Here is a 25,772-nt window from a genome sequence, read left to right as displayed (position 1 = left end):
CACCACAGGTGTGCATGAGTTCCCAACCCTGAACCCCTCTCCCACCTTCCTCCCCATATCATCTCTCTGGGTCATCCCAGTGCACCAGCCCCAAGCATCCTGTATCCTGTATCGAACCTAGACTAGCAATTCGTTTCTTACATGATAGTATACATGTTTCAATGCCATTCTCCCAAATCATCCCACCCTCTCCCTCTCCCACAGAGTCCAAAAGTCCGTTCTATACATCTGTGTCTCTTGCTGTCTCGCATACAGGGTTATCATTACCATCTTTCTAAATTCCATACATATGTGTTTGTATACTGTATTGGTGTTTTTCTTTCTGGCTTACTTCACTCTGTATGATCGGCTCCAGTTTCATCCACCTCATTAGAACTGATTCAAATGTATTCTTTTTAATGGCTGAGTAATACTCCATTGTGTATATGTACCACAGCTTTCTTATCCATTCATCTGCTGATGGACATCTAAGTTGCTTCCATGTCCTGGCTATTACAAACAGTGCTGCAATGAACATTGGGGTACATGTGTCTCTTTCAATTCTGGTTTCCTCGGTGTGTATGCCCAGCAGTGGGATTGCTGGGTCATAAGGTAGTTCTATTTGCAATTTTTTAAGGAATCTCCACACTGTTCTCCATAGTGGCTGTACTAGTTTGCATTCCCACCAACAGTGTAGGAGGGTTCCCTTTTCTCCACACCCTCTCCAGCATTTATTGCTTGCAGATTTTTGGATCGCAGCCATTCTGACTGGTGTGAAATGGTACCTCATTGTGCTCTTGATTTGCATTTCTCTGATAATGAATGATGTTGAGCATCTTTTCATGTGTTTGTTAGCCATCCGTATGTCTTCTTTGGAGAAATGTCTATTTAGTTCTTTGGCCCATTTTTTGATTGGGTCATTTATTTTTCTGGAATTGAGCTGCATAAGTTGCTTGTATATTTTTGAGATTAGTTGTTTGTCAGTTGCTTCATTTGCTATTATTTTCTCCCATTCCAAAGGCTGTCTTTTCACCTTGCTTATAGTTTCCTTTGTTGTGCAGAAGTTTTTAATTTTAATTAGATCCCATTTGTTTATTTTTGCTTTTATTTCCAGTATTCTGGGAGGTGGGTCATAGAGGATCCTGCTGTGATTTTTGTCGGAGAGTGTTTTGTCTATGTTCTCCTCTAGGAGATTTATAGTTTCTGGCCTTACATTTAGATCTTTAATCCATTTTGAGTTTATTTTTGTGAATGGTGTTAGGAAGTGTTCTAGTTTCATTCTTTTACAAGTGGTTGACCAGTTTTCCCAGAACCACTTGTTAAAGAGATTGTCTTTAATCCATTGTATATTCTTGCCTCCTTTGTCAAAGATAAGGTGTCCATAGGTGTGTGGATTTATCTCTGGGCTTTCTATTTTGTTCCATTGATCTATATTTCTGTCTTTGTGCCAGTACCATACTGTCTTGATGACTGTGGCTTTGTAGTAGAGCCTGAAGTCAGGCAGGTTGATTCCTCCAGTTCCATTCTTCTTTCTCAAGATTGCTTTGGCTATTCGAGGTTTTTTGTATTTCCATACAAATTGTGAAATTATTTGTTCTAGCTCTGTGAAAAATACTGCTGATAGCTTGATAGGGATTGCATTGAATCTATAGATTGCTTTGGGTAGTATACTCATTTTCACTATATTGATTCTTCTGATCCATGAACATGGTATATTTCTCCATTTATTAGTGTCTGCTTTGATTTCTTTCATCGGTGTTTTATAGTTTTCTATATATAGGTCTTTAGTTTCTTTAGGTAGATATATTCCTAAGTATTTTATTCTTTTAGTTACAGTGGTGAATGGAATTCTTTCCTTAATTTCTTTTTCTGCTTTCTCATTATTAGTGTATAGGAATGCAAGGGATTTCTGTGTGTTGATTTTATATCCTGCAACTTTACTATATTCATTGATTAGCTCTAGTAATTTTCTGGTGGAGTCTTTAGGGTTTTCTAGGTAGAGGATCATGTCATCTGCAAACAGTGAGAGTTTTACTTCTTCTTTTCCAGTTTGGATTCCTTGGAGAAGGAAATGCGTGTAATTGTGCATCCACACTGTGCCCACAGGGCCAGTAAGGACACAGCCACATGGAGCCTAAGTTTGCTTTTCAAGGAACACTTTCATTGACGACATGGTTTAGAATCACGTTGCTCGGGTCCAGGAAGAGCTCTATTTCCACCAGTGTTGACTTTAAAGAAGGATGATGTAACTCAGCTCTGGCTTGATGGACAGGAAGTCTCTCTGTCCACCCATCCACCCACCCATCTACCCACCCCTCCCCCATCCATCCATCTATGTGGGCGGATAGAGATATAGTGCCCGCTTGTGCCTGCTGCCAGTTCTTACTACTTGACTCACATCTTTTTCTCATTCATGGTTAACTTTGGTCTATTATATCTGTACTGTTGTAAACCATCTGAAATCCTATTTGAAGATAGTAAAAAATGAAAGAGAACCTATTGGTGCTGAGTGTTTAAGGTTGATAATGGTGTAATATGCTAATATGCTCCATGAAAGTGTATTTGAATTTTGCTATAAGCCAAAATTTATGTGTTAAATTCAAATGAATTAGCAATGTTGGGAATTTCAAGCCCTGATGGTAAGTGGTGGGGTGTTGGGAATTTCAAGCCCTGATGGTAAGTGGTGGGGTGTAGGGGCAGGAATCCTGCCTTGCTTTGTGTAGACAACCTACTATAAGTAAGGCCAGTCATGTGTATTCATGTGCCATGCATGATTTTAGCTTACTAAATATGAAGCAGAGACATTACTTTGCCGACTAAGGTCCGTCTAGTCAAGGCTATGGTTTTTTCAGTAGTCATGTATGGATGTGAGAGTTGGACTGTGAAGAAGGCTGAGCGCCGAAGAATTGATGCTTTGGAACTGTGGTGTTGGAGAAGACTCTTGAGAGTCCCTTGGACTGCAAGGAGATCCAACCAGTCCATTCTGAAGGAGATCAGCCCTGGGCTTTCTTTGGAAGGAATGATGCTAAAGCTGAAACTCCAGAACTTTGGCCACCTCATGCGAAGAGTTGACTCATTGGAAAAGACTCTGATGCTGGGAGGGATTGGGGGCAGGAGGAGAAGGGGATGACAGAGGATGAGATGGCTGGATGGCATCACTGACTCGATGGATGTGAATCTGAGTGAACTCTGGGAGTTGGTGATGGACAGGGAATCCTGGCGTGCTGCGATTCATGGGGTTGCAAAGAGTCAGACACGACTGAGCGACTGAACTGAACTGAACTGAAATATGACTAGTCAAAACTGAGCTGCCTGATGAGAGAGTTTCTAAATGAAATCCCAGAGTCCCTGCTGTTAACCTTTGTGAGCCTGTTACTGTGTGGAACTTGACTCTCGCTGCAGCCTTACCACTCTGACTAGTAAAGAATTGACAGGTACATCCTTTGTCTTTATCAGCTGACGTTTGCTGAGCCTGTACTGTGTGCCTAACACATTGTCTGTGGGGACACAGCTGCAAACACAGCGTAGGCAGCCCTTGCCTCCTGCTCCTGAAGCCGTGTCGTTAAGAGAAGGCTTCATCCATCCACTTGACTGTGGAAACAGAAGCGCCGGTGCTGTAGGAGGCCCAGGCCCGGGTGGCGTTCGTGTGGGGTCTGCACCGGGAGGGGCTGTGTTCCTGGCTGGGCTTCCCTTCTTGGTGGGTGTGGCTGTCCTCTGGCTGGGAAGGCCCTCCTCCCAGCCCTGTCCACACGACCCCTCCTTGGGAGACTGTCCCGTCTCCCGAGAGCCCTGCTGTAGCATCCTGGCCGCCTGACCAGCCCTGCGGGCTTTCCCTGCTTGCGTTACCTGCTAGCATTTCTCTTCAAGCAGACAGTTATTTATTTTTTAAATTGGAGTAAAGATCTAAAAACAGAGCCCTAAAATACTCCTTAAATACTTAAGAAAAACTTTCATTATTTGAAAAAACAAAAAACCCAATGGTACTAATGTAGCGCATGTTCTTGGCAGAAAATGCAAACAAATAGGAGAAAATAAAATCTACCCACAACTCCATTATCAAGAGATGAATGCTTTTTTAAAATAATGATTTATTTCTTTTTAGCTGCTCCGAGTCTTTGTTGCTGTGCGGGGGTTCTCTCGTCAGGGAGAGTGGGAGCTACTCTCTAGCTGCGGAGCCCGGGCTGCTCCGAGTGTTTGTTGCTGCGCGGGGGTTCTCTTGTCGGGGAGAGTGGGAGCTACTCTCTAGCTGCGGAGCATGGGCTCTCGCTCCACGGATTCAGTTGCCGCAGCGAGCGCGCTCAGTAGCTTTGGCTTGAGGGCTAAGTAGCTCTGCTGCGGTGTGTGGAATCTTCCCGGATCAGGGATCGAACCCGTGTCCCCTGCTTTGGCAGGCGGATCCTCATCCGCTGAGCTTCCAGGATGTCCAAGAGATGAACACTCTAACATGTAGGTGTAATAAAAATCTAAATAAACTTCTAGGCTGCGGTTTCTCACCTATTGGTGTTGTCAGTTGCTAAGTCAGGGCTGACTCTTCGCAACCCTGTGGGCTGCAGCACGCCAGGTTCCCCTGTCCTTCACCATCTCCTGCAGCTTGCTCAGATTTCTGTCCATTGACTTGGCAATGCTATCTCACCGTCTCTTCCTCTGTCACCTCCTTCTCCTGTTGCCTTCAGTCTTTCTCAGCATCAGGGTCTTTTCCAGTGAGTTGACCCTTCCCATCAGGTAGCCAAAGGATTGGAGCTTCAGCTTCAGTTTCAGTCCTTCCCATGAATATTTAGGGTTGGTTTCCTTTAGGATTAACTGGATCGATCTCCTTGCAATCCAAGAGACTCTCAAAAGTCTTCTCAAGCACCACAACTTGAAAGCATTAATTCTTTGGTGGTTAGTCTTCTTTGTGGTCCAACTCTCATGTCTGTACATGAGCACTGAAAAAAATCACAGCTTTGACTACACAGACCTTTGTCGGTAAAATGATGTCTTTGCTTTTTAATATGCTGTCTAGGTTTGTCATAGCTTTTCTTTCAAGGAACAAGCGTCTTCTAATTGTCTGGCTGCAGTCACCATCCCCAGTGATTTTGGAGCCCAAGAAAATAAAACCCATTGGCTTCCACTTTTCCGCCTTCTCTTTGTCGTGAAATGATGGGACCAGGTGCCCTGATCTTTTTTTTTTTAACTTATTTTTTTTATTGAAGGATAATTGCTTTACAGAATTTTGTTGTTTTCTGTCAAATCTCAACATGAATCAGCCATGCTGCTGCTGCTGCTAAGTTGCTTCAGTCCTGTCTGACTCTGGGGAGCCCGCCAGGTCCTCCGTCCCTGGGATTCTCCAGACAAGAATATTGGAGTGGGCTGCCATTGCCTTCTCCAGAATCAGCCATAGTCATACATATGTCCCCTCCCTTTTGAACCCCCCTCCCATCTCCCGCCCCATCCCACTCCTCTACATTGATACAGAACCCCTGCTTGAGTTTCCTGAGTTTTTTTAATGTTGCGTTTTAAGCCAGTTTTTTCATTCTCCTCTTTCACCCTCATCAAGGGGCTCTTTAGTTCCTCTTCGCTTTCTGCCATTAGAGTGGCATCATCTGCATATCTGAAGTTGTTATTTTTCCCAGCAGTCTTGATTCCAGCTTGTGCTTCATCCAGCCTGGCATTTCACATGATGTACTCTGCATATATGTTAAAGAAGCAGGGTGACAATATACAGCCTTGAAGTACTCCTTTCCTAATTTTGAACCAGTCAGTTGTCCCATGTCCGGTTCTAACTGTTGCTTCTTGACCTGCATACAGGTTTCTCAGGAGGCAGATAAGGTGGTCTGGTATTCCCATCTCTAAGAATTTTTCACAGTTTGTTGTGATCCACACAGTCAGAGGCTTTCTTGTAGTCAATGAAGCAGAAGTAGATGTTTTTCTGGAATTCCCTTGCTTTCTCTATGATCCAATGAATGTTGACAATTTGATTTCTGGTTCCTCTGCCTTTTCTAAGTGAAGTGAAGTGAAGTCGCTCAGTCGTGTCTGACTCTTTGCGACCCCATGGACCGTAGCCCACCAGGCTCCTCCATCCATGGGATTCTCCAGGCAAGAGTACTGGAGTGGATTACTCACTAAACTGAGGTGACAGTCTTTGGTAAATGAAGGAATTAGCTTGGTGATGTTCTCAATATGTTTGCTGCACTTTGAGACCTTAGATGCATCTCCCAGAACTGGGTCTGTCTGTTCTCATCCACTTCTTGCATTTCTCAACCACAGAGTCATCTGTTAGTTAAATATTTCCTGACAGGCACTGAAATATTTGGCCTCCCTCCTTTTTGCTCTCTTCTTCCATGGAATAAGGTCACAATATCCTGCCTCACTGGTTAGGACTGTCTTACTCTGAGGCATGATTTGCTGTAGCCTGGAAACATAAATCCTGGCCCTAAGATTCCATGGGATCATTTGGAATTGTGGATCAGTGCCTTGGTTATCAATCAATTGGCAGTTGATCTTCGGTGTCCCTTCCCCAGCCCTCCTGCCTGTGGGTGGAGGAAGGGTGATGGGAATTGCTGGGGTCCGTGGCCCTGGAACAGTCGCTGGGGGTCATTTGCGTGGCCTCTGCACACAATCACTGAGAACACCGAGGTCTGGAGAGGCCAAGAGACTTGTCCGACTTCATAAATCAGCCAGTTTTGTGACTTGGGAGTGGATGTAATAAAGTATTGATGGCAGAACGTTTTGAAATTGAACTGGAATGAGGTTTCTGGATTACCTGTGGACTTCAATTACCGGATCCATCTCTTTCTCACTGTGGGACAGGTATTCTGTGATTCCATATAATAAAGGTTCTTTTTGAAATGGGTTTGGCCCAGAGAAAAATGGCAAAAATGAGTAGCAGAGTAATGAATTTTGTGTTTTTTATAGATCAAAATCTAATTTTAGACTTTGGTATCACTATAGCAACGTGCTATTTCCAGCTTATTATTATTGCATTTTTGCTCTAATTTTAAACCTCTATTTGGAGAAGAAATTTGATAAATTGGAACTTTTAGGCTCGAAAGGAGGAACTTGAATGAGACAGAATAGCGATTGACAAACAGCAACTTGAATCCCCCGAGGGGAAAAATCAGTGATGCAGAAAAAGTTTGGAGGTGGTGGTGGTGGTTCAGTCGCTAAGTCATTCAGTCGCTCAGTCGTGTCTGACTCGTTGTGACCCCATGGAATGCAACACGCCAGGTTCCCCTGTCCTTCACCACCTCCCAGAGCTTGCTCAAAGTCATGCCCATTGAGTTGGTGATGCCTTCCAACCATCTCATCCTCTGTCATCCCCTTCTCCTCTTGCCTTCAATCTTTCCCAGCATCAGGGTGTTTTCCAATAAGTCACTCTTCATGTCAGGTGGCCAAAGTATTGGAGTTTCAGCTTCAGCGTCAGTCCTTCCAATGGATATTCAGGACTGGCTTCCTTTAGGGATGCGATTATTCATGTTGTGAAGTACCTGTTGGCTGGAAGGGTGGTCTCCCTGTGGCTCCTAGACCAGGCACCTCGCATGCCGGGTCACTTGGTGAATCCCGAGGAGGACGGTAGCTAGGATGTGCTGAGTGCTTGCTGTTTGCAGGCTCTATCCCATCTCAGCCGCCTCCGTCATCTCGTGTCTGCCCAGCCTCACGCAGGCTCCCAGAGGTTTTGGGGCCAAGGGTAGGCCTGCCTGAGGGCCTTTGCACTTGCCATCTCCTTTCCACGTGTGCGTCGTCACCCTGTCGCGCGTGCGGCCCCTCGCTCGTGTCCTCAGGACTGCGCCTCCTCTTTACAGAGCGCGCCTCTTGCCCCTGTATCTAGACTCACCTCGTGCCTGCGTCTCCCACCCTCTGTGTCCGCATCTCTGAGGATGGCGTCACCTGGCCCCCCGCACGAGCCTGAGCTCAGGACTCCTCCCCGACTCTCCCCGTAGCTGAGGTGTTGCCAGGTCCTTTGCGTTTCTCTCCCAAAGACCCACAAGTCTGTTGGCCGCTGGTCATTGCCTTCATCTCGGGTTTCGGCATCTCTTGTCTCCCAGCTGCTGGGCCCACGGCTACCCTTCCAGTGGCTTTTGGAGCGGGAAGGAGACGCAGTTGCTGTGGCACGCGGCTGCCTGCTCCTTTTCACGGCTGCATGGCGTTCCTTTGTGTGAGTTTGTCCCAGTTTATTCATTCCCCAAGTGAGGATGTTTGATTGTTTCTGGTCTTGCTGCTGTGAACTGTTCTGCTATTACCAGGCTTGTGTATTTTATTTCAGGCACGTGCCCAGGGGTTTCTCTGGGTTGTATCTACCTGGGAGGGGAACTGTGGGGTCACAGTGCGTCCAGATGCTCGACTTCACAAAATGATAGCAGATTTCTTTTCAAAGAGGTGTGTCAGTTGGTCTCTGTGGTCTGTTGGTCCGTATGCTCCCTGAGTTCTCATGTTGTCTTAGCTTTATTAATTCAGTGGGCAGAGACTGGTGCTCACTGTTCTTAGTTTGCCCTAAGCTGATGACTAGTGAGATCAAACGTCTTTTCATGTGTTTACTGGATTTTCTTGGTGTATCTCCTGTGGTTGGTAGTGGCTTTGCTTCTTCCTCACCAATTCTGGTGGCTGTGATGCACTGTAACTCTCAGCTGCACGGGCTGTGACCGCCCATGAGAGCTGAATTCGAGCAGCAGAGCTGGCTGACCGAGCGCCTCCCTGGCTTTCGGGGGTGCAGCTCCCAGGGTGTTCCCAGGAAGGACTGTGGTGTGGCAGGCAAAAGGCCTCCTATCACCGTGTCATTCCCTAAGTCAGAAGAATTTGGAATTCCCGGGGGACACGCCCAGCATCCTCTGTCCTCTAGGAGCAGCTCCCGGGGGTCGTGCTGGTTCCGGGCACCGTGTGATCCCTTTCCCCAGAGGGTCTCCTGTGCTTCACGTGACCACTGGGAGGACGCTTTCCCAGTGAGCAGGCTAGGCGACAGCAGCGGGACTCCTCCATGCCTTCTTGGGAGCTCAGGCGTCCTGGGGTAGGGTGTCGGCCACTGCCCTGGGCTGGGGTTCCTGCGTGAGCCGTTCTGCACATGAGCCTGGCAACTTCAGCAGTAGCATCCTGTTGATGAGCACACACTCACACACTCTTACACATATACACACATGCAAACACTACACACTCATGTACACACACTCATAAATCACATACTTCACACACTCACAGTCTTACACACTACACACACTCTTACACACACACAGACTCTTACATATACACAGACTCTTATAAACTATACACTCTCATATACTCTTATACACACCCACATGCCCTTACACACCACATACTTATATACATTCACACACTGCTACCCACACATTCTTATACACATTCTACTCACACATTCTCATACACTTTCACACACTCTTATCTTACACCCTCACACACTCGCACACACTTACAAACTCACACTAGTCACATCTACACTACACACATTACACTCGCACACCTACACTATACACTTACGCACACTGCACACTCACACAGACCACACACACATGTGCTACACACTGCACACACACAGGTAAACACACACTGACACACACCACACCCACTGCACATGCAAACACACACTCGCTACATACTACACACGCTCACACACCCTCACACTCACACACACACACTGTAGTGTGCTGCTGGCCGCGCTCAGTGTCTGGTCGCACCCGCAGCGGCTCCACACGTGCTTCGGGAAGCAGTGCGCCTCCCCCCGCCCGCTCCTGTCCCCTCCTTTCGCCGTCTCTCCTCCCGTCTCTGCCGCACCTTCTCTTTTTCTCTTTGAGTGGACCTGCCTTTATGTCTGTACTTGCCCAGGACAGTCTCATTTAAAACAGTGTCAGAGACACCTGCACAGTATTACTTAATCCCGGGCAATGTTGCTAAACCTTTTGCTCCAAGGAAAATGTTAACTGATGGTATACTGCTAATGGTGCAGGCCTGCCTCTCTTAAAAATAATTATAGATCAATAAATTATGGGGTGAATTATAAAGTAATTGACTACAGTGTTCCTTTAAATATTGATGATAATTGATTTAATTTATAAGACCATTTCTTTCCCTCTTTTCATAACTGTTGAGTAGAGCGCTGGTACCAGCCCTGAAGACAAGTCCGCCTCTTGTCTGGGTGAGTATCATGAGGGGCGCCCTGCTTTGTGGCTGTCTTGGGGTGCGGGTGTCGCGAGGGGCACCCTGCTTTGTGGGTGTCATGAGGGGCACCCTGCTTTCTGGCTGTCCTGAGGTGTGGGTGTCACGAGGGGCACCCTGCTTTCTGGCTGTCCTGGGGTGCGGGTGTCGCGAGGGGCACCCTGCTTTGTGGGTGTCGTGAGGTGTGGGTGTCGTGAGGGGCACCCTGCTTTGTGGCTGTCCTGGGGTGCGGGTGTCGCGAGGGGCACCCTGCTTTGTGGGTGTCGTGAGGTGCGGGTGTCATGAGGGGCGCCCTGCTTTGTGGCTGTCCTGGGGTGCGGGTGTCGCGAGGGGCACCCTGCTTTGTGGGTGTCGTGAGGTGTGGGTGTCGTGAGGTGTGGGTGTCATGAGGGGCGCCCTGCTTTGTGGCTGTCCTGGGGTGCGGGTGTCGCGAGAGGCACCCTGCTTTGTGGGTGTCGTGAGGTGTGGGTGTCGTGAGGTGCGGGTGTCGCGAGGGGCACCCTGCTTTGTGGCTGTCCTGGGGTGCGGGTGTTGCGAGGGGCGCCCTGCTTTGTGGCTGTCCTGGGGTGCGGGTGTCGCGAGGGGCACCCTGCTTTGTGGGTGTCGTGAGGTGTGGGTGTCGTGAGGTGCGGGTGTCGCGAGGGGCACCCTGCTTTGTGGCTGTCCTGGGGTGCGGGTGTCGCGAGGGGCACCCTGCTTTGTGGCTGTCCTGGGGTGCGGGTGTCGCGAGGGGCACCCTGCTTTGTGGGTGTCGTGGGGTGTGGGTGTCGTGAGGGGCGCCTTGCTTTCTGGCTGTCGCGAGGGGCACCCTGCTTTGTGGGTGTCGTGAGGTGTGGGTGTCGCGAGGGGCGCCCTGCTTTGTGGGTGTCGTGAGGTGTGGGTGTCGTGAGGTGTGGGTGTCGTGAGGGGCGCCTTGCTTTCTGGCTGTCGCGAGGGGCACCCTGCTTTGTGGGTGTCGTGAGGTGTGGGTGTCGCGAGGGGCGCCCTGCTTTGTGGGTGTCGTGAGGTGTGGGTGTCGTGAGGTGTGGGTGTCATGAGGGGCGCCCTGCTTTGTGGCTGTCCTGGGGTGCGGGTGTCGCGAGGGGCACCCTGCTTTGTGGGTGTCGTGAGGTGCGGGTGTCATGAGGGGCGCCCTGCTTTGTGGCTGTCCTGGGGTGCGGGTGTCGCGAGGGGCACCCTGCTTTGTGGGTGTCGTGAGGTGTGGGTGTCGTGAGGTGTGGGTGTCATGAGGGGCGCCCTGCTTTGTGGCTGTCCTGGGGTGCGGGTGTCGCGAGGGGCACCCTGCTTTGTGGGTGTCGTGAGGTGCGGGTGTCATGAGGGGCGCCCTGCTTTGTGGCTGTCCTGGGGTGCGGGTGTCGCGAGGGGCACCCTGCTTTGTGGGTGTCGTGAGGTGTGGGTGTCGTGAGGTGTGGGTGTCATGAGGGGCGCCCTGCTTTGTGGCTGTCTTGGGGTGCGGGTGTCGCGAGGGGCACCCTGCTTTGTGGGTGTCATGAGGGGCACCCTGCTTTCTGGCTGTCCTGAGGTGTGGGTGTCACGAGGGGCACCCTGCTTTCTGGCTGTCCTGGGGTGCGGGTGTCGCGAGGGGCACCCTGCTTTGTGGGTGTCGTGAGGTGTGGGTGTCGTGAGGGGCACCCTGCTTTGTGGCTGTCCTGGGGTGCGGGTGTCGCGAGGGGCACCCTGCTTTGTGGGTGTCGTGAGGTGCGGGTGTCATGAGGGGCGCCCTGCTTTGTGGCTGTCCTGGGGTGCGGGTGTCGCGAGGGGCACCCTGCTTTGTGGCTGTCCTGGGGTGCGGGTGTCGCGAGGGGCACCCTGCTTTGTGGCTGTCCTGGGGTGCGGGTGTCGCGAGGGGCACCCTGCTTTGTGGGTGTCGTGAGGTGTGGGTGTCGTGAGGTGTGGGTGTCATGAGGGGCGCCCTGCTTTGTGGCTGTCCTGGGGTGCAGGTGTCGCGAGGGGCACCCTGCTTTGTGGGTGTCGTGAGGTGCGGGTGTCATGAGGGGCGCCCTGCTTTGTGGCTGTCCTGGGGTGCGGGTGTCGCGAGGGGCACCCTGCTTTGTGGGTGTCGTGAGGTGTGGGTGTCGTGAGGTGTGGGTGTCATGAGGGGCGCCCTGCTTTGTGGCTGTCCTGGGGTGCGGGTGTCGCGAGGGGCACCCTGCTTTGTGGGTGTCGTGGGGTGTGGGTGTCGTGAGGGGCGCCTTGCTTTCTGGCTGTCGCGAGGGGCGCCCTGCTTTGTGGCTGTCCTGGGGTGCGGGTGTCGCGAGGGGCACCCTGCTTTGTGGGTGTCGTGAGGTGTGGGTGTCGTGAGGTGTGGGTGTCATGAGGGGCGCCCTGCTTTGTGGCTGTCCTGGGGTGCGGGTGTCGCGAGGGGCGCCCTGCTTTGTGGCTGTCCTGGGGTGCGGGTGTCGCGAGGGGCACCCTGCTTTGTGGGTGTCGTGAGGTGTGGGTGTCGTGAGGTGTGGGTGTCATGAGGGGCGCCCTGCTTTGTGGCTGTCCTGGGGTGCGGGTGTCGCGAGGGGCACCCTGCTTTGTGGCTGTCCTGGGGTGCGGGTGTCGCGAGGGGCACCCTGCTTTGTGGGTGTCGTGGGGTGTGGGTGTCGTGAGGGGCGCCTTGCTTTCTGGCTGTCGCGAGGGGCACCCTGCTTTGTGGGTGTCGTGGGGTGTGGGTGTCGTGAGGGGCGCCTTGCTTTCTGGCTGTCGCGAGGGGCACCCTGCTTTGTGGGTGTCGTGGGGTGTGGGTGTCGTGAGGGGCGCCTTGCTTTCTGGCTGTCGCGAGGGGCACCCTGCTTTGTGGCTGTCCTGGGGTGCGGGTGTCGCGAGGGGCACCCTGCTTTGTGGCTGTCGTGAGGGGCGCCCTGTTCTGCTCCTGCTCTGGGAGGGGCGGCTGCAGGGTTTTGTGTCCGTGTCCGTGTTCTGACCTCTCGCTGCCCGCCGTCAGGCTTGGCGCTCGCACGGTCCCGGGCCGGGGAGGACGCAGCCCAGGGATGAACGTGCGCACGTCCAGAGCCGCAGGGAGGTGTGGCTGACGGCGGTCAGAAGCGGCCCAGCGCGGCCGGGCCGACCCACGCGGAGGCGCCTTCCGGGAGACGCGGCCCCGCTGGTGCCAAGAGACCCAAGCAGGCTTTCTGCCTGGCAGCTCAGCGCGCACCGGGCTCTATTGGTGCCAGCGGCAGAAGTGGGCCGCGCAGGACCTGCGTCCTGCTGCTCGGGGGCACCCCCGCCCAGGACTCTCCCGCAGAGGAGAGAGACCTCGGCTTCTGCAGGCCTGGCTCTGAGCCACATTCGAAGCGACTGCCCCCTAAGGGCGGCCTGGACCCACGTCCCACTGCCTGGGGATAACCAGGCCGCGGAGGTTTTGGGCCTGTAACCCATGCTGTGTCTGTACCGGTTGTGTGACTTGTATCATATAGCGTGTGCAATGATTCGTTTCTCACACGCCTGTTGAGAATTGAGGGCTGACGGCACTCATGCTGTGTAGCAGGAGGGCTGCCTCCCCTCCTGATGGCCCTGCCTGGAGCAGGCATTAAGGATCCCATCAGTTTCTGGCACCCTGAGTTGATGAAATTACTGAATTCCCAAGCAGAAGTTGTAAGGAAAAGGGTTATGTTTAGCCCTAATCAATTTCAACCTAAGCTGCTTTTTCCTTTTCTATGTATTCACATGATGTAACATTGACTGTTTCAAAGGGCATAATTCAGGGACATTTAGTACATCATTGCACAACCATCACCTCTGTCTAGTGCCAAAATAATTTTCTCATCCCTAGAGGAAACCCCCCACCACAGGCACTTACTCCCTCCCCGTCTCCTCCAGACCCTGGAAAACCCTGCCTTCTGTCTGTAGGCATGACCTGTTCTGGACACTTCATGTAAATGGATCCATACTCTGTGAGGCCTTGTGGATGGCTTCCTTCACCTGGAGAATGTTTTGAAGATCCTCCCCCCCCGCAATGCTTTGGCACGAGTCCCCCAGCCCTTTTTTATGGCCAAACGTATTGCACTGTGTGGCTAGACCAGATCTGTGTAATGTCAGTTGTTCATGGACAGCTGGGGTTCTTTCCCAGACTCTCAGCTGCTGTGGATAATGCTGCTATGAGCACATCTGTGTGAACATGTGTTTGAGCCTCTGTTTTCACTGCTTTGGGTGCGTGCCTCCAAGTGGGGTTGGTGAGTCGCGTGGTGAGCCCATGTCTAGCTCTTTGAGGGCCCCTCGGATTTTCCAGAGTTGCTGCTTCTGCATCTCCACCAGCAGCGCCTAAGGGTTCTCTTCTCCGTTCCGCCTACTGTCACCTGCATCCAAGGCTGGGCTGTGGTCAGGCTCCCAGTTGGGAGGACCATGGGCCGCCGGCCTGAGAGCTGGCCTGGGGGGATCTGTGGACGAGCCACCAAGATCTGAGTAAGCCTTAAAGTCTTTGTCCATATTCTGAAACCTACGAAGTTGTCATTGAAAGGGTGGTGGCCAGATATGAGGCATTCTCATCCTCTCTTTTGTCTGCATTTCTGTTCTCAGAGAAAGTTCCTGCAGTCATCTCAACTCTTGCTTCACAGAAAACAACTTTAGCCAGAGTTTTGAGTGGGATAAATGGGATCAAAAGATCAGTTTCCTGATTTACTTATTAAGATTAAATGCAGTCAGTGACCACCCATCTGTCTGTGGATTTGGTTGTTCCTCAAAAGGGAGGGTGTATTACATTCACAGAGCAGGCGTCTACTGCTGAACAATGGCATGAGCCTCAGAGTGTAAAACAGAGATAGTTAGAACCAATGTACAGAACTCAATCCTTTAAACTTTGCCGTTGACTTCTCTGAAGCTTCAGTTATCTGAAATAAACTTACACAAATATGAAATATAATGTTTCAGATTGCAAGGTAATATGTAATATATTTGTAAAATACTCTAATATTAACTAGTGATGATTTGATTTGTACAGTCATGAGTTGTTAAAATGACTTCATTTTAACATCCACCAATGTGGATTAATAACGTAAGTTCAGATTTAAAGATTGATGGGAGGAAATGATGCTTGTTAATACTTTTCCAAGTATTGGGAGTTTGGTATGTTTTGAAAAGAGTGGTTTAAGTTTTGGGTGTCAGGAAATGGGTTTTCTCCGAGCCCATTGCTGGCAGTGGGCAGGCCTAGATACTGGCACAGAGCATTAACTGTACACCTTACAAACACTGAGGAGGGTAACTTGCAATAAAGTTTTAAAAGTTTTTTTAAAAATGGTGGGGCAAGCTGCTCAGGCCACAGGGTGGGATTTCTGGGGCTTGGGACCCCCTGGTGCCCTCTCCGTGCTTCAAAACCTCGGAGAGGCATCGTGCCCGCTGGCCGCCACTGGATGAAGCTTCAGAGTGGTAGGGAAGCCCGAGGGACATCATCAAAAAAGTTAAAGGTGAGGTTGTCCCGCGGCTGGGTCTTGCGGTTATCCTTGGCGTGATGCTGGTGACCCCTCTTCTCATCTGCAGCTGTTTCCTGCTGGGTCGCTGCTCTGCAGGTCGGGAGCGGGGAGGAGACGGGGAAATGGCCTTTAGGGAGAGTCCCGTGTGGCCCACGGCTCCCTCGTGGGAGGTAGGGCGTCGGAGGAGGCAGAGGGCCCACTGGGGAAGCAGACTTGGCCTGGGCTTCCCGGGGCCAGATGAGCCTGGGGGTCAAGCCTGTCTCCCTCTCTTCATCCAGCTCGTCCAGCAAACCAGGGCAGTGCGTGGAGGGCAGCAGGCTGGGCTGCGGTGGAGAGGAAGCAAACGGGTGGGGACTCTCCTGTCTCGAGGGGAGCGGTGACAGCCCTGGAGGCCAGCAGGCACGCCTGTGGTCGGGGTGGGCACCCCCTGCCCGCCCTGTGCCCTCCTGGTCCTGCTCCTGGTCCCCATCTCTCCTCGTGGTCACTGCCTCCCCGTCTCTCTCTTGCCCTGTTGGTCACTGTTTGCAGCGCCCTAGGCCTGCCTTTGCCCAGGTAGAGACCCAGCAGCGGAGCTGCCCTGCGGTGGGGGTGGAGGAGGGGCTTCGGGCAGGGCTGCGCTCCCCGCCCCGCCACCCCCCCCCCCCCCTCCCCAGGGGAAGGGCCCTCTCAGCCCGTGTGAGGCTGCCGACAGCCAGGTGGAATCAGGAGGCTGGCATCCCCGAATAGATGTGCACAACAGGGCCGGCCAGGCCACGCCCTGAGGAGTCAGGTCTGAGCCTCCCCTAAGGGGGTCCCAGGAGAGGGCGGAGCTGGGGAGGCGGCGGGTGGGAGGGGGCGCGTCTGCTGGGGGCCCTGGCTGCCGCTTGTTTCCCGCCAACGGTGGTGCGGAGATGCTGCACCTTCCTGGGAGGCACAGGGGTCTCCTTTGCTTGCTCCGTCCCCATCTCTGACGCCGTTGTTGGACCACAGCGCTGCCTGTGTGGTGACCCATCACTGTGAGCGGGACCGGCGTGGCTCGCGGGGTGGTCTCAGCGCTGTCTGTCTCCCAGGGCCCGAGAGCCGGGATGGCGGAGCCTGCCGCGTCGGGGGACCGCTCAGTGGTCACGAGCGTTTCTGGGGAAGGACATGTCCGCTCTGAGAAGCAGAAGTCAGCTCGACTCGGAGGTCTTTGCCGTTTTCTTTGCCAATCAGTCTGACCCTCCAAGTCCATTGTAGAGCCTTGACTTTAAATTTACCTCCTAGGAGGGGGAACTCTTGCTTTTTTGATGATCCAGCGGATGTTGGCAATTTGATCTCTGGTTCCTCTGCCTTTTCTAAAACCAGCTTGAACACCTGGGAGTTCACGGTTCACGTATTGCTGAAGCCTTGCTTGGAGAATTTTGAGCATTACTTTACTAGCGTGTGAGATGAGTGCAGTTGTGCAGTAGTTTGAGCATTCTTTGGCATTGCCTTTCTTTGGGATTGGAATGAAAACTGACCTTTTCCAGTCCTGTGGCCACTGCTGAGTTTTCCAAATTTGCTGGCATATTGAGTGCAGCATTTTCACAGCATCATCTTTCAGGATTTGAAATAGCTCAACATTATGCAAAGAGTTGACTCATTGGAAAAGACTCTGATGCTGGGAGGGATTGGGGGCAGGAGGAGAAGGGGACGACCGAGGATGAGATGGCTGGATGGCATCACGGACTCGATGGACATGAGTCTGAGTGAACTCCGGGAGATGGTGATGGACAGGGAGGCCTGGCATGCTGCGATTCATGGGGTTGCAAAGAGTCGGACACGACTGAGCGACTGAACTGAACTGAAGGAGGGGGAGGAGTACCCTGTCCCCCTCCACAGCAGAGTCTGATTGAGAAAGTGCCAATTTGTGTTCTGGGTTTCACAACAAAGCATCTCACCAGAAACCCCAGTTGGAAGTGCTTTTATTACTTAAAAATAGATAAACATGGAGAGAGCTGTTCAGTCACTCAGTCGTGTCTGACTCTTTGCAACCCCATGGACTGTAGCACGCCAGGCTTCCCTGTCTTTCATTTTCTCTCGAAGTTTGATCAAACTCATGTCCATTGAATCGATGATGCCATCCAACCATCTCCTCCTCGGTCGTCCCCTTCTCCCACCTTCAATCTTTCCCAGCATCAGGGTTGTTTCCAATGAGTCAGCTCTTGGCATCAGGTGGTCGAAGTATTGGAGGTTCTGCTTCAGCATCAGTGAATATTCGGGGTTGATTTCCTTTAGGATGAACTGGTTTGATCTCCTTGCAATCCAAGGGACTCTCAAGAGTCTTCTCCAGCAAGCAAAAGTTAGTGGGTTGTAAGAACTCAGTGTTGATGTCAACTGATCTTAAGGTATCCCTGCTCAAAATAAGATCATTGTAGGCAGAATAGTTTCAGAGTTTATTTTCAGACTGTATTTGTTTTTAGTCGTGCTTTAGGATTAATGTGATGAAAGACAACTGTCGTGTGCTTTAAAATTTTCACTGTTAGGCTAACAAAGGGATTGCGTCCTACTTGTCTGATGGAAGCATCTTTCTCTGTGTCAGCACCAGATGGCGCCATGGTGCAGGTCCTTAAAACACGATTTCATTTGAAAAATGAATTTGGGAATCAGAGCTGCTGGCACCCTAGTTTCAATAGATTTTGTTCAGTGTTTCAAATAGTGGATCAGAGAGTCAAAAACTGAATTTAATGTTTTTTTTTTTTTTCTTCCGATCTCCATTCACATCTGTTGTTGTGGTAGAAAGACTCTTTCCAACAAATTCTGGATTTTCACAGGGTGTCTGGGGTGGAATTTCCGTGGCTTTGCCTCACAGCTTCTCTCTTTTTCTGTTCTGTTCTTCCCTTCTGCCTGCAGGAGAGTGAGTTACTAAGAGTAACTTACAGTACAAGGTTAGTGGCTTATTTCACTAGAGGAATGGGTGCAAAGGAAGAATACCATTTGAAGGAAAGAATTGAATTGCTGATGGAACATAGCTCTCGGTGACCAGCTAGTTCAGAAGATTTTTTCATTCAAGACTGACACTTACTTTCACCCTAATTTCACCGGTGTTCTCTTTATCTGGGTACAGAATAAAACCATGTCATTTGCTGTGATAAAGATACTTTGCTCAAGGCAGATTGGGTTTTCCTTGTTTTCACAAGAGTGCTATAACTAAGAATGGCCCCCGTGAATTTACAATGAATGAAAAAATGTTTTCAGAGCGTTGATTTGAATTCAGAGAGGAACTGTGTAAAAATGAAACAGGAAAAGACATCTGAATATCCAGGAACGCTATAATTGATGCGTTTAAATCCTAAAACACTATTTATCATTGTCACTAATGCAGATATAATATGTACTGCTGATGCTTCAAACGATGGGGTAGATTCCATTGCTGAAGTTACACAGTCTAGAGTATGTTCTTACAGGTTATCCTTTATTTTTATAAAAATATTCCTCTTGCTGAACATATATTTTGAGATTAAGAAGTACCTTTTCTGTCTCCGAGAGGAATGTTTCTCACCCCTCAGTTCTGAAATTAGATGCGTGCTTTAGAAAGACAACCCTGCGGTGTGTGGAGGATGGGGTGGGGGGCATGAGGGCCAGCAGGCACCTCCCTCCCTCCGTCTGTTCCTGCAGAGGCCGTCCAGTGAACACCTGCTCTGCACCCAGCAATGGGGCACAGCGGCCAGCGACGGGAGGAGAGGAGTCCATTTGTGGGGTGTGGAAGGTCCGAGGATGCCCTGGGCATTGGGGTACAGTGGCCAGTGATAGGAGAGGGGAGTCCATTCCTGGGGTGTGGAAGGTGCGAGGATGCCCTGGGCATTGGGGTACAGTGGCCAGTGATAGGAGAGGGGAGTCCATTCCTGGGGTGTGGAATGTCCGAGGACACCCGGAGTATGAGGGTCTCTGGGGACAGAAGGCAGGGAGTCCTCACAGTGCCCTTCTTCCCTGGGGTCTGCAGCCCTGAGACAAGCGTGGGTCACACGTACCTGGGCGGAGCTCTTCTGATTCTGTTTCTGCCCACCTCACCTCTCGCCACCCTTGGACACAGGTGTTTTGCTGATGTCTTGCACCCACACCACACCCCAAAGTTAGTTACTGGTGGGGTTACTAGTAATAAATTTTAAAATTGCAGGCAGCCCCTGGAGTTAAATCCGATGGTGGACTCAAATACTGATGGGTTTCCTTGATGGGAGTATTATTAAAGGAACTCGTATGTGAACTAAGGTTCATATAGACTCCGTGTCTGTAACATGGCAAAACCCGAAAGCACTGATTTCTGGTGCCTCTTCTCCTGATTACAGTGGAATAAAGGCCTGCATTTTTCATGGTGTGGGAAGGGAAATAAGTCCTTTGTTAGAGTACGGGACGTCTACTGACTCAGCCATCCAGCGAGTATTGATGGTGGCCCTGTCTGCGCTGGGCTGGGTCTCTGTGACACCACCCGACCCTAAAGGATCTAGTGGCCCGTGCTGCCTGCTGGCGCGGAGACCCTGCCTCCATCCGTAGAGCTGGGCTACGTGAGGCCCTCGAGTGGCTCTGGGCGCATAGTAGGAGCTTGACCCCTCCTAGTTCCCTTCATTCATAAGCAGGTCACAGGCCAGGTCCAGGGATGCAAGACCAACGCCAGCAACCCAGGCCCGCACTCCACTCCCGCCTGTCAGGTGAGAAAGGCTCCTGCCCTGGGAATCCCATGTGGGGTCTCAGCGTCTTTTCTGCTTCCCAGCTTTGAGGACACGGGTGTTGGTTTGTAAAGCTTCCGACACTGAGAGCCAGCCCAGCCCGGGGAGTGATGAGCGATGGCCAGGGAGGGCTGGCCTTGTCTCGGTGAGGGGCGGAGGTGAAGGGGCCAGGAAGGCAGAGGCGGCCCGCACTGCAGGAGGAAGCGGCAGTGCGGTGTTTATGGTGTCCTGGGCTGGTGCTTCCTCCACTCTGCAGGAGAGAGCGAGCGAGCCCGGGGCGCGCGTGCCAGTGGTTCCTGCGTGCCCCTGCCCCATGCCCTCTCCTCATCCCGGTGTTTGAACGAATCTCTGAGATGGGCGTCTCTGGCTGCCTCCCGGCGCGTGGCCCTGTGGCCCCAGGATGACAAAGAGCCTGGACCTTAGTTACATAGGCTGTGCCCCCTGCCATGAGGGATCTTAGCGCCCCGACCAGGGATTGAACCCACGCCCTCCGCATCGGTGGCACGGGGTCTTCACCACTGAAGCGCCAGGGAAGCCCCAAGATTCTGGACTTTGATCCCAGAGTAGGGGATGCTGGGGGGTTGTTTGCTTCCAGTTCCGACCCAAACCTCAGAGGACAGAGTCTGTGAGGACGTGCGTCTCCCCAGAAGACGCTTGCCCTCCCTTTGCAGAGCCGAGAGCAGGACAGAGCTGCGGGCTGTGGGCAGGACTTCCGGGACTCGGGGCGGGCCCTGGGTGCGCTGGTGACCCAGCAGGGCACAGTGCGTGTGCCGCGAGTCCTTGGTTTATGAGATGGCTTTCGCACAGGGTCACGCAGGCGGTGCCCGTCAGAGGCGTCCCCGAGCTGGGGGGCTGCCCGAGGACCCCGGGCGCCTGGTCAGCACGGCCGCTCCTGCTCAGCGCGCCGATGTTCCGGCGCCGGCGGGGTGCCGGTGCTGCTGGGCCGTGGTCGGGGCGGATGGAGACGGGCTCCGTGCGCTGCTGCGGGGTCTGCCCGTGCGGTGGTGCCCTGGGATCTGCGATTCTGGTGTCCCTCTTCCCAGTGGGCGGTCTGTCTGGGATGAAGGCCGGCCGGCCTGGTTCGGCCCCATCAGAGGACTCGCCTCTGAGAGCGAGCCTTCCTCTCTGGTTGCTCTGTGCGCTGGAGGGGCCGGGAGAGCGGCCGGTGGTTGCCGAGTCCTGCGGTGCTTGTGTCCGAGCACCGGTGACGCCAGGCTCTGCCCCGCCTCTCACCACTGCAAGAATTCCAACCATTCCAGGCAGGAAAACCCACTTCAACTCCTAAGCTACAAGCAACAAAGACACACACAAAGCTGCCGTCCAAACGCAGAGAAAGGGAGGTGTTTGCGTGACGTCCTTCTTTTCGTCCTCCGGGTGTGAGTGTGTGATTTTAAGGACGCATCGACGGTAGGAACCTAGGGGCCTCTCTGTTCGGTCTGTGGGCTTATCGACCAGACAGCTGCAGCTTACTTGTCATAACAAAATTTCACTGTAGGAGAAACTGTAGAATTTCTGCTTGTTTGTTTCATGTATGGGCGTTTAGTTCATGTAACGAGGCTCGTTGTGAATGGGTCTGGATGACATACATGGCTGAGGCTTTTGTCTCAGAGACGGTCAGAATAGTAAGTGTAGTCACCACTGAATTATGTCCTGGACTGAAGTAGATTCTCACCATTAATTGAATGTAGGCCCTCTGACCTTTCTGCAGGAAGCAAACTAAAGGTATAATAATTTTTATAAAGATGAGCTTTCTGTACTTCCAGTAATTTAAAAAAAAAAACACTGAAATAATTTCTAGACAATGGGAACAACTCTGACTTTACTGTCCTTGAAATATGCACAATTTGGTTTTCAGGGTGGCCACCCGCTCTTTCCCTCACTGTCACTCCCCTGCCCCCCCGCCACCACCCCGGACCAGGCGAGGATGATCCAGGAAAATGAACACAAAGATCACTCACGTTCAGGAACAAACATCTAACTGAGTCAAACTTAGATTTCAACCAATGTTGTTTTAAAAATGATCTCATTCAGATTCTTTCCCAAAATGTCAAGCCAAATAGAAGCCAAACCAACATTTGAGAAAACTAAAAGCGTATCTTCAGTGGCACTTTTTTCATCTGAGACTAAATACTTTATGTAACATTTATAACAACCCAGGAACTAGAATATGGAAAGCAGGCTAAGAAAATCAAAGGCTCCCAATGGGCTTCTGAGATAAGATAGCCTGGATTAAGCAAGAGGAAGTCACACATGGGCCTCAGCTTGTTTATTTCAGCTTCTGCTTTCTTTTATCATTATTAGTTTTCGAGTTCTGTCTCTTTTTTGTGGTTTTTGCTCCACTTATTGGATGGGCCACCAGTGTTCCTCTTGAACACTGTGAGTTCAAGATTTTTTTTTCTTTTTATCATTTTCTAATTGATGTTTGTAGGTCGACTGATTGGGGCGTCCCTGATGGCTCAGATGGTAAAAAATCTGCAGTGCAAGAGACCTGGGTTTGATCCCTGGGTCAGAAAGATCCCCTAAGGAAGGGAATGGCTACCTACTCCAGTATTCTTGGCTGGAGAATCCCACGGACAAAGGAACTTGGTGGGCTACAGTCCATAGGGTTGCAATGAGTCAGACATGACTGGTTTGCTTCATGATGTAAAGACTGGGCCAACTTTTCTGAGTTCAAAAATCTGACGACCTGATCAAGTACTACGTACATAAGAAGTGCCCAGTGACTGCTGACGGTGGGATGGTTCCCACTGTCTAACACCGAAGCAGACTTGAAAGGGTGTCGGAACTTGCCTCTGCTGAGGTCCACCCTCGGTGATGCCTGGCGGTCCCTTGCCTCTCGCCGCCCTGAGAGAATCCGATGGCTCCAGGTTGGAACGTGGGAGGAGTAGATGCCTTCCAGGTGCCTTGAGCTATGCAGTGCGGGGACAGCCTTGCAGAACGGATCAGTTAACTGTTCAATTATCTTTAGTGTTTATAAATTTAGGTGAAATAACCAGTTTGACCTTTGGATGTGAAATCAGTGTCTTGATGTAGCAGGGTAGAGTCTCTTGTTCAGGATGGCTGAGATAATCACTCTGTTTTGCAGGTAGATAATGTACGAGAAAGCATGTGCCTCTGTGCATACACTTATCTATACGCATTTTTATGAAATAAGTTTAAAGACACAGACTCATCTTCTCATATGCCTGCTTGTGCAGCCATGGAGAGATAATTAGCAACATACATAAAGTGTGTGAGTCGCTCACTCGTGTCCGGCTCTGCAACCCCATGGACTGTAGCCCACCAGGCTCCTCTGTCCATGGCAGTCTCCAGGCAAGAATGCCGGAGTGGGGTGCCATTCCCTCCTCCAGTGGACCATGTTTTGTCAGAACTCTCCACCTTGACCCGTCCATCCTGGGTGGCCCTGCATGGCATGCCTCAGAGCTTCCTTGAGCTATGCAAGCCCCTGCGTCATGACAAGGCTGTGATCCGTAAAGAGAAGCCTGGCGTGCTGCAGTCCGTGGGGTTGCAAAGAGTCGGATCTGCCCGAGAGACTGCACAACAGAAAAGCAAGTGAAGCACTTTGTCAGTAAAGGCAGCAGTGCTGTCTGTAAGCGCTCCTACCTCTGCTGAACTGCCGAAGATTGTTCAGAATTAAGGGCAATAGGCTGCTGGCTGCGTGGCTGAGTGGCTTGTTTGAAGTAGAGATGTGTGGTCTTTGAAATAAGTTATCAGTGCTGTGACAGAAATCTTGAAAAACACCCATTTCAATGGGAAACTATTGTCAAGGCTTTGTACTAACAGGTTAGCTGCCAAGACAAGGCCTTGGGGAATATAATATTATGCCTGAAGGTATTAGTTGCGACAATAAAAAAATGCAAAAAGCCACCACTCCGTTAATCTCAGTCGCTTCAGCTAGAACGTTATCGCAATAGCATATTCCACAGTTAGTGGGTTCCCTAATTAGGTGAGAACTTGATTTTCCTAGTTTGGTTGTGCTAGTGAACTAGGAGAGGTTTCCTTTAGGGCTCGCTGTTGCTTCTGCCACTGGGATATCACGGGGCCCTGTAGGGAAGGAGTGGGCAAGGCTGTGGGGCTGTGGACGGCCGGAAGGTGGTGCTGAGGAAGGCTGCACCCCAGCAGGTGGCACTTTGCCCTGGAAACCCTGGTGCTCTTCACTGGTGGGCTGGCTCCCCGTGCTTGCGCTCGGTCGCGCCGTCATGCACTGCTCTTTGTGACCCCGTGGACTGCAGCCCGCCAGGCTCCCCTGTCCATGGGATTCTCCAGGCAGGGATGTTGGAGTGATCGCCATTCCTTCCTCTAGGGGATCTTCCAGACCCAGGGATTGAACCCACGCCTCCTGCATCTCCTGCACTGGCAGGTGGATTCTTTACTACCGCGCCACCTGGGAAGCCCTATTCTGGCTATTATCTCCCCCAAATAAACAGATTTCGGGCAATTTATGGATGAGGAACCGCTCCGTTTAACAGAGAGAAAGCCTTCTCGGAGGTAGTGGTGCCAGCCTTCGTCATCACAGCCGTGGACGATTCTGGGAGCTGGTCTGGGAGGCGTCTGTTTTGGTCCTTGGGGCTGAACTTGGGGTGGGGGGAACCACGTCCCCGTCTCCTCCTTCACTGTCTCCCGCAGATACCAGTACTGGGCCAAGAGCCACTGTTCTTCTGTTCTCAGATAATCAGACTGTGCAGGTAATAGAGCTTTGCTTCTTCTGAAAATAATGTGAGAGCAGTGTTTCTGTAGCGGACTGGAAGCCAGCGTTGTCCTGTTGCTTTCTGTTTACGGCACGGAAACCACTTCTTCACCCCGTGGGTCTCCAGTGATCAAGAGCCGCATGTTAGGGAGCTTGCCTGGTGCCATCTGTCTCCAGATTGATAGTTGCCTCTGCTCCTCAGAGCAAGTGAGCTGCCGTTTAAATCCCCACCAACTTAGAGGGAAGCTGGGGAAGCCAAATTCTGGCTTGCCTGCCTCCCTTACCGCCTCGAAAACAAACATCCAGAAACGCGTTGCTTCTGGGCAAAAAGGCACTGCTCCTTTGTGTTCTCTTGGAGCATGCTGTGCTCCCTGAAGCTACGAGATATTCCCCCATTGTCTGTGTGAAGCTCTGTCTGTCTCCTGGGTGTCTACCTGTGTCTGTCCTGCATCACGTGCGAAAACGCAGCAGCCCTCCCCAGCCTGTCAACGTGATAGAACAGCGGCCTGGCTCTGAAGGGAGATAATCAGAGCTTATTCTGATTAAAAGGAAACAAAGTATTTTAAGTGGCTGGTGGGCGAGGGGAGTCAGGCGGCCAGGGCATCTGATAGGCAGGATCTCAGCCGGTGTTGACAGCTGAGGTTTTAGCAGAAAATTCTGCAGAGTAAAGAATGCTCTTCTCTTCCAAACATCAGCCATTGTTCCAATATTATCGACTTTTCAAGAGGGGTTTTAGAATGTGTGCAGACTTCAAATATGGAGTCCTTGAGTTCAGTTTTTTGAAGCCTGTGAAACCTAGTGCGGCAACCAGAGCTGGACATTTTATCACAAAAATAACCCACAGGGAAAATCCTGAGTGTTCTTCCAAGAGCTTCTTACTGCAAAGCTTGTTAAAGCCTCATATGTACGTGC

This window comes from Budorcas taxicolor, chromosome 4 (genome assembly GCF_023091745.1).
Source record: "Budorcas taxicolor isolate Tak-1 chromosome 4, Takin1.1, whole genome shotgun sequence".
NCBI classification, from domain to species: domain Eukaryota; kingdom Metazoa; phylum Chordata; class Mammalia; order Artiodactyla; family Bovidae; genus Budorcas; species Budorcas taxicolor.
This window is presented reverse-complemented; position numbering follows the sequence as displayed.